At 41.6% G+C, this 8,661-nt stretch overlaps 1 pseudogene; it reads left to right on the top strand.

Annotated features, from left to right (window-relative positions):
- Positions 1,194-6,679, top strand: LOC109327722 (annotated as a pseudogene).

The following is an 8,661-nucleotide window of genomic DNA, read 5'->3' as shown; positions in this document are numbered from 1 at the left end:
GCCCCAAAAGCCATCTGCACATGTACGTAAGGAAGATGTCGGCATACCATGAGAATGATAAGCTCCTGATACATTGCTTTAAGGATAGCTTGATAGGCACGGCTATGAGCTGGTATATTCATTTGGAGAAGGCACAAATCATGACCTTTGTAGACTTTTCTAACGCATTTGTCAAGCAGTAAAAGTACAATGAAGATGCAGCACCTGATAGGTCTCAACTATAAAGTATGTCTAAAAAGCCATCAGAAAACTTGCGGGAGTATGTCCAACGATGGAGAGGATTAGCTTCTCAGGTACTGCCGCGTCTGGAGGAAGAAGAATAACTATCGATCTTCATCGACACCCTACAGAGCCCATACTACGAACTCCTCATGGGAAATATAGCAACTAACTTCAATGCTCTAATCAAGGTTGGGAAAAAGTTGGAAGGAGGACTGAGGAGTGGGAAGATTTTCGAAAGAAACACGGGCTCAAGGAAGAAGCCCAATTTTTTAAAGAAGAAGGAAGGTGAAACAAATTTTGTGGCCGCCGAGCCCAAGAAATATCCAACCCGCAACACTAGAGATAACCACCATGAGCCCTCTTGGTTCACGCAAACCCAAAACCCAAACACATACACTCAACCAAATCAAAACGTTAATGTTTACACCCCGCCAAATTCCAACACATATATGCCATACAACCCAAACACCAACCAATATCCATCCTAACCCAACAACACTCCCCATACAAGCTATAACACATTCCACCACAATCCTAATGAAAAGAAAACTCCACAATTCGACCCCATCCCTGTTACCTATGCGGAGATCTTCGCTTATCTTATGGCAGGGGGATTCATAACCCCGATAGTAGGAAAGATTCCATATTCACTAGGACCTTGGTTCAACCCAAATGTTACATGTGCATATCACTCCGGGATCGTCGGTCACTCCATTGAACATTGTCGAGCTCTCAAGTATAAGGTTCAACAACTAATAAACATAAAACAACTAGTGTTTGAGGAAAATACACCAGATGTGGACCGAAACCCATTGCCCAATCATGGAAGCTAATGTGTTAATGTTGTAGAGGGAGTACAAGATGGTTTGTATATTTGGGAAGTTCATGAGATAAAGACTTCGATGAAGATTATCTACCAGGAGATGTGCAGACATGGGATGGTGGAAAGATTGAGGGAAGATTGAGGGAAGATGGGAAGATTGAGGGAAGATGAAGATTATCTAGAGGACTGCTCCGAGTTCAAATTGTTGCTGCAAAAGATGTTGGACATGAGTTTAATCACTATAGAGAGAGGTCCCAAGTGCCAAAGTGTAAATGTTGTTACACAAGGCAAGGAAGAGAGGAGCCCAACATGGAGACCAGCAATGACCCGCTTCGTGCCTGTATTTAACATTCCGCATAGTACGTCGTTGCCCTCACCACGATGGGTACCAGTCCTAAGAGTGATGAAGCCCGTAACAGAGGCAAAGCCTCAACCCTTCCCCTACAATTCAGACAAGGCAGTGTCGTGGATATATAGGGAGAACACTACCGAGAAATCAGAGCACCCCCCTTATGTCACCAATGTAGCCGGAGTTAGCAGAGTAACTAGAAGTGGACGTGTTTACAGTGCCCCATATATAGAAAAAAACCCAATCAGCACCAGCAAAGGGAAAGCTAAGATGATCGTTCCCACAGAAGAAGAAACGAAAGCAGATTTGGAGGAACTGTGCATGCCTCAAGATAAGAGTGGAGTATCTAATGAGGAAGCTTGTGAATTCATGAAATTCATAAAGCAAAGTGAATATAAGGTGGTAGACTAGTTAAGTCGCACCCCAGCTCGGATTTCCATACTCGCTTTACTGATTAACTCTGAGTCCCACCGAAACATACTCTTAAAGGTGCTAAACCAGGCACATGTCAGCCACGACATAACCACAGACAAGCTCAGTGGTATAATCAACAACATAGTGGCTGTCAATTACACATCCTTTAGTGAGCAAGAAATACCCGCTGAAGGAATAAAGAACACTAGTCCACTCCACATTTCAGTAATGTACTGTGATTGCTTAATCGGTAAGGTCCTAATAGACAATGGATCTACATTGAATGTCATGTCGAAAATGACATTTTCTAGGCTCCCATTGGATTCCTCATACATAGTGCCAAGCTCAATGATAGCAAGGGCGTTTGATGGATCGAAGAGTGACATCATGGGAGAAATAGAGTTGCCCATAAAGATAGGGCCATGTATTTTTCAGATTTTATTCCATGTCATGGACATTAACCCTTCTTACAGTTGTTTGTTGGGAAGGCCTTGGACCCATGCATCAGGAGCTATACCCTCTACTCTACACCAGCGGATAAAATTCATAATGGATGGGAAACTGCTGACCATTATGGGGGAGGAGGACATGTTGATATCGAAACCCTCTGGAACACCCTACATCGAGGCGGCAGAAGAGGCTCTTGAAACCTCCTTCCAGGGACTGGAGATTGCCAGCGCCTCCTTGGTGAATGAGGGAATGCAGACACTAAGGCACCATGATTCTACGACATCATCATTGATGGCTATAGTAATGCTGAATAAGGGTTACCAACCGGGAAGAGGACTTGGAAAGTTTGGTCAGGGAATTGAAAATATGGTGGTGCCGCAAAGCATAAAAGGGCGGTATGGTCTAAGCTACATGCCTACTCGAAAGGACTGGGAAAGAGTTGCTGAAGAAAAAAGGAAGAAAAGATTGGCTAGACCAGGACGGTCTGAATACGCGACTGGAGGTATTCTTATCCCACACATCAGTCAGACCTTCATCAGTGCTGGGTTTGCATATGGGACAATCGTTATGGTGGAGGACAATGATCCAGAAGACCTGATCGATTACGTGATGCAATGCCCTCTAGGAACCCTACTCGGCAAATGGACAAAAGAGGATGTGTCACCACAAGTATTTTATAAAGACATGTAATAAAAATACTAGCGATACCTAGTGTTATTGACTTGCTTTTCATTTCATTTTTTTAAGACATCTAATTATATTTCCAGATAGTACAAGCCATAAACTCGATAAATGCATTTCATATATCATGTCTCATTTCTCTATATATATTTTATAGCTCACACACACACATTACCCCCAAAACAAGCAAAATAAAAATGAAAAACAATGAAACCAAGATAAAAAAAAACTAATCATGTCATCCACCCCAATGCAGATCCAACGATAACCCCATAAATAATAACAATGTTACTAGCCACTCATACAGTCATGACCATCTGGTCAGTTTAATCGATGAGGAAGACAGTGATGAAGAGTGGGAAGCACCACCTGAGCTATTAAGGTTAGTTGAGCAAGAATCCAGAGAAATTGAGCCACATGAGGAACCTATTCAACTGATAAATCTGGGAACAGAGGATGATAAGAAGGAGGTGAAAGTGGTTACCCTAATGAAAAAGGAAGAACATGAAAAGATAGTACAACTTCTATACGAATTCAAGGATGTCTTTTCCTGGTCGTATAGCGACATGCCCAGATTGGATAGAAAGATAGTGGAGCATAAACTACCATTGAAGCCCAATTCTTATCGAGTCAAGCAAAAGTTGCAAAGAATGAGACCAGAAATCTCCCCGAGGGTGAAAGAAGAGGTCGAGAAATGGTTATAAGCCAAGTTCGTAACAGTCTCCATATATCCTGGGTGGGTAGCTAACATCGGAGCGGTACCGAAGAAGGGGGGCAAACTCAGGATCTGTGTCGACTATCGAGACTTGAACAAAGCTAGCCTTAAGGATGACTTTCCAGTACCCCACATTGATGTCTTGGTCGATAACACTTAAGACCATGCTCTTTTCTCCTTCATGGATGGATATGCTGGTTATCAACAAATCAAAATGGCACCGGAGGACATAGAGAAAACTACTTTTATCACCCTGTGGGGGACCTTTTGCTATAAAGTCATGCCTTTTGGCCTAAAAAATGCCATGGCCACATACCAGAGAGCCATGGTGACTCTGTTCCATGACATGATGCACAAGGAAATAGAAGTCGATGTGGATGACATCATATGCAAATCTAAGGTAGAAGAAGAACACGTAGTGAATCTGCGAAAGCTTTTCGAACGACTCCGGAAATATAGTCTCAAGTTAAATCCTACAAAATGCAGCTTTGGAGTCAAATCAGGTCGAGTTCTGGGCTTCATTGTCAGCCAAAAGGGGATTGAAGTTGATCATGAGAAGGTAAAAGCAATTATCGAGATGCCAGCCCCACGAACGGAGAAAGAAGTCAGGGGTTTCCTAGGACGATTGAACTACATATCCAGATTCATTTCCCAGTTGACCGCCACATGTGAACCCATCTTCAAGTTGTTAAGAAAGAACCAACCCATAAAGTGGAATGATGATTGTCAAAGAGCCTTTGAGAGCATAAAGCAGTATCTGACAAGTCCCCCGATATTGATGCCTCCAGTACCCTGATGACCTCTGCTAATGTATCTAACAGTATTGGATAATTCTATGGGATGTGTGCTAGCTCAACATGATGAGTCTGGAAGGAAGGAACAAGCCATATACTATTTAAGTAAGAATTTCATCGATTGTGAAACAAGATACTCGATGTTGGAACGCACCTGCTGTTCACTAGTTTGGGCATCCCGACGTCTGAGGCAATACATGTTAAGCCATACAACCTGGTTGATTTCCAAAATGGACCCAATCAAATACATCTTTGAAAACCCCATATTAACAGGGAGAATCGCTAGGTGGCAAGTCTTATTATCAGAGTATGATATAATGTACGTGACACATAAGGCAATCAAAGGCAGTTTTCTTGCAGCGTGACACAGAAGGCAATCAAAGGCAATGTTCTTGCAGAGTACCTTGCTAATCAACCCAATGAGAGGCATGGGTCAATTCACCAAGAGTTCCCAGATGAGAATATTATGAATCTATCATCAGGAAAGTCAATAGAAGAAGAAGTATGGACACTGGTTTTTGATGGAGCATCCAACGCACTTGGACATGGAGTAGGGGTCGTGCTTGTTTCCCAAGAAAACAACTTTACTCCTATCACTGCCCGATTATGTTTTGACTGCACCAACAACATAGCTGAGTATGAGGCGTGTGCCTTGGTTTTACAAGCAACTTTGGAAAGGAAGGTTAAAATAATAGAAGTCTTCAGAGATTCTGTCTTAGTCTTCCACCAGCTGAAAAGAGAATGGGAAACTCGGGATGGCAAGTTGGTACCATACAAAGAATAGTTACAAAAACTGATGGAGCAATTCGAACAGATCCGCTTCTACCATATCCCACGAGATGATAATAGGCTAGATGATGCCTTATCCACACTTGCTTCAATGTTTCACATAAATGGTGATGATCAACCACTCATAAGAATAGAAACTAGAGATCAACCAGCTTATTGTTGTGCTATCAAAACAAGCAGAGATGGAAAACCTTGGTATTATGACATCAAGAAATACGTCCAGAGAAAGGAATACCCTCGAGAGGCCTCTGAGACTGACAAAAGAACATTAAGAAGATTAGCCATGATTTTCTTTCTAGATGGGGACGTTCTTTACAAAAGGAACCACGACATAGTACTTCTTAGATGTGTGGAGGAGAAAGAAGCAGAGATGATCCTCAAGGACATCCATGAAGGATCATTTGGAACATATTTAAACAGACATGCCATGGCCAGAAAGATCTTAAGAGCGAGATATTTTTGGTTGACAATGGAGACAGATTGTTGTGCGTATGTGAGGAAGTGCCACAAATGCCAAATATACACAGACAACATAAATGCTCCACCTAACCCCCTCAATATCCTATTGGCACCTTGGCCATTCTCCATGTGTGGAATGGATGTGATCAGACCAATCGAACCAAAAGCCTCTAACGGACATCGCTTCATCGTCATGGCAATCGACTACTTCACCAAATGGGTTGAAGCATGCTCATATGCCAGTGTGACCAGAAAAGTTGTGCTCAGATTTGTCAAGAAGGAGTTGGTGTGAAGATACGGGCTGCCTAGTAAAATCATTACAGACAACGCCACTAACCTGAATAATAAGATGATGACGGAGATGTGTAATAAATTCAAAATCAAACATCACACTTCCTCACCTTATCACCCTAAGATGAATGGAGCGGTAGAAGCAGCAAATAAGAACATCAAGAAGATTATTCAGAAGATGGTAGTAACCTATAAGGACTGGCATGAAATGTTACCTTTCGCCTTGCATGGGTATCACACTTCAATCCGCACCTCCACCGGGGCAACACCATACTCATTGGTGTATGGGATGGAGGCAGTCCTCCCCGTCGAAGTGGAGATCCCTTCCCTCAGGATTATGGCAGAATCAGGGTTAGAAGAATCAGAGTGGGTTCAGGCCCGGTACAATCAGCTGAATATGATATATGGTAAGAGGTTGACTGCAATATGCCACAGTCAGTTATACCAAAAATGACTCATGAGAACATTTGCGAAAAAGGTTCGTCCATGTTACTTTCAAGAAGGAGACCTGGTGCTGAAGAAGATACTCCCAATCCAAAAGGACGGTAGAGGGAAATGGACCCCAAACTAATGAAGGACCATTCGTCGTAAAGAAGGCATTCTCGGGAGGGGCACTAATACTAACTACTATGGATGGAAATGACCTACTCATGTCAGTAAATTCTGATGCTGTGAAGAAGTACTATGCTTAGGAGACCTTTCCACAAGAAAAAAGAAAGAAAGAAAGAAAGAAAGAAAGAAAGAAAAAAAAAGCAGAAAATAAATGAAAAAAAGCAAAAAGAAGAGTATTAGTGTATTGATCACGCACATCCCTAAATACCTTTTCATTTTAAGGAGAATGATGTAGCAAATAAATCCATATGGTATAAATGCTTAGACGGTTCTTTCTAAGGACACAAGGCCTCCTTGTTATTACCAAAACATTATTGAAGATACCCCTAGTCACCCCCATTTGAGCCAGACAATAAAGAGAGGAGTTTGTTTTTTCAAAGAACCATAAAGAATTATATAACCGGGGAAAGGGTAGTATTCCAACTTATCATATTGAAAGTAGAGCAATCGAGAAGCATGAAAGGCCCGCTAAGAAATAAAGGTCTTAGGCAAAAGTTAGGGCAAAGAAAAGTGGACACCAAATAAATAAACGTGTAATTCTCTAAAAGCAACAATAGTAAAAATTTGGAAGTAGGAAAAGGGATAAGAGGAGATGGATGGTGGGAAACACCTGTTGAGCCTTATACCTTTGTCTTTCAATACCAAGTTTAGCCAGACCCCAATACAAGCTTAAAATGTCCTTGTAGAAGATTGATTTGTCTAAGATTTATGTCAGGGTAAAGAAAGCTGACTCCAAGGAAAACTCAAAATTATCATTTGCATGTCGTGATCAATACAAAAGTGATGAAACCCGTTAGGTCAAAAACCCAAAAGGGCGGCCTAAGAAAAACTTAGGGATACAAGTGGAAAGTATCTCATGTAGCATAAAGCGGACACTAGGGCAAGGTTGTGGATGATACCCGAGAAGGAAAAAGGATAAATCGGAGTACTAGAAGGCAAATTCATCCTCTAGGGTCTGTAAATTGGGGCAATTTTTGGAAACAAGCAGAGTTCACCTTGAAAACTGGGGCAAATCTTTAAGCATAATTCACCATGATGTGCTAGGAAAATTTTGGGGTAGTCATAGACTATATGAAGGCAAACTAACATGGGTGTTATTCAAAACCATTGCGCACCATTTCAGCCCAAAATCCAAATATAAGCTTTGTACTCTTCTTGTTCGATATATGAAATAATATTTTTTGCATAATTTATTCCTTGCACTATCTGGCGAAATTTAAACAAGTCAAATCAATATTTAATAAATGTCACGAATACAAGTGTGTGACCATCCCCTAAGGAAAAAGGATAACATCAAAACAATCACTACCACCAGTAACAATCTCTAATGAGACCAAGTCGTCTCGACTGATTAAGTGTTGTGGATGTGACAGAGCAATGACGAGAAAATGCTAACAAGTTATCTTGAAAAAAAATCATAAACACTCAGTATAAACTATTATGACATGCATACTCTGAACCTCATTCATCATAAACATCACTGTGCATGCTCATGTCAATCAATACATAGTCCAAATCACACATTAATCATTACAATACAAACACCAATATGAATTTCATATCCCAAACAATAATACCGTTATACCATTCATCCGAACCATTTTAAAATTCGCGCCTTCAAGGAAACCCGTGCTTGATGACCTCAATGTCAACCTTTCAGGCCTCATGCCTGACCTTTTAAAATTTGAGGGCCCTTTGCTTGACGACCTCAAATTCGTGCCTTCGAGAACCCCTGTGCTTGACGACCTCGAAGTCAACCTTTCAAGCCTCAAGCCTGACCTTTTAAAATTTGAGGGTTCGTGCTTGACGACCTCAAATTCGTGCCTTCGAGGAACCCCATGCTTGACGACCTCGAAGTAAACCTTTCAGGCCTCATGCCTGAACTTTTAAAATTTGAGGGCCCCGTGCTTGACGACCTTGAAGTCAACCTTTACAGGCTTCATGCCTGACCTTTTAGAATTTGAGGGTCTGTGCTTGACAACCTCAAATTCGTGCCTTCGAGGAACCCCGTGCTTGATGACCTCAAAGTCAACCTTTTCAGGCTTCATGCCTGACATTTTAA

This window comes from Lupinus angustifolius, chromosome LG15 (genome assembly GCF_001865875.1).
Source record: "Lupinus angustifolius cultivar Tanjil chromosome LG15, LupAngTanjil_v1.0, whole genome shotgun sequence".
In the NCBI taxonomy this organism is placed as follows: Eukaryota; Viridiplantae; Streptophyta; class Magnoliopsida; order Fabales; family Fabaceae; genus Lupinus; species Lupinus angustifolius.
The sequence above is the reverse complement of the archived record's forward strand: the minus strand, read 5'-3'. Positions and strand labels throughout refer to the sequence as shown.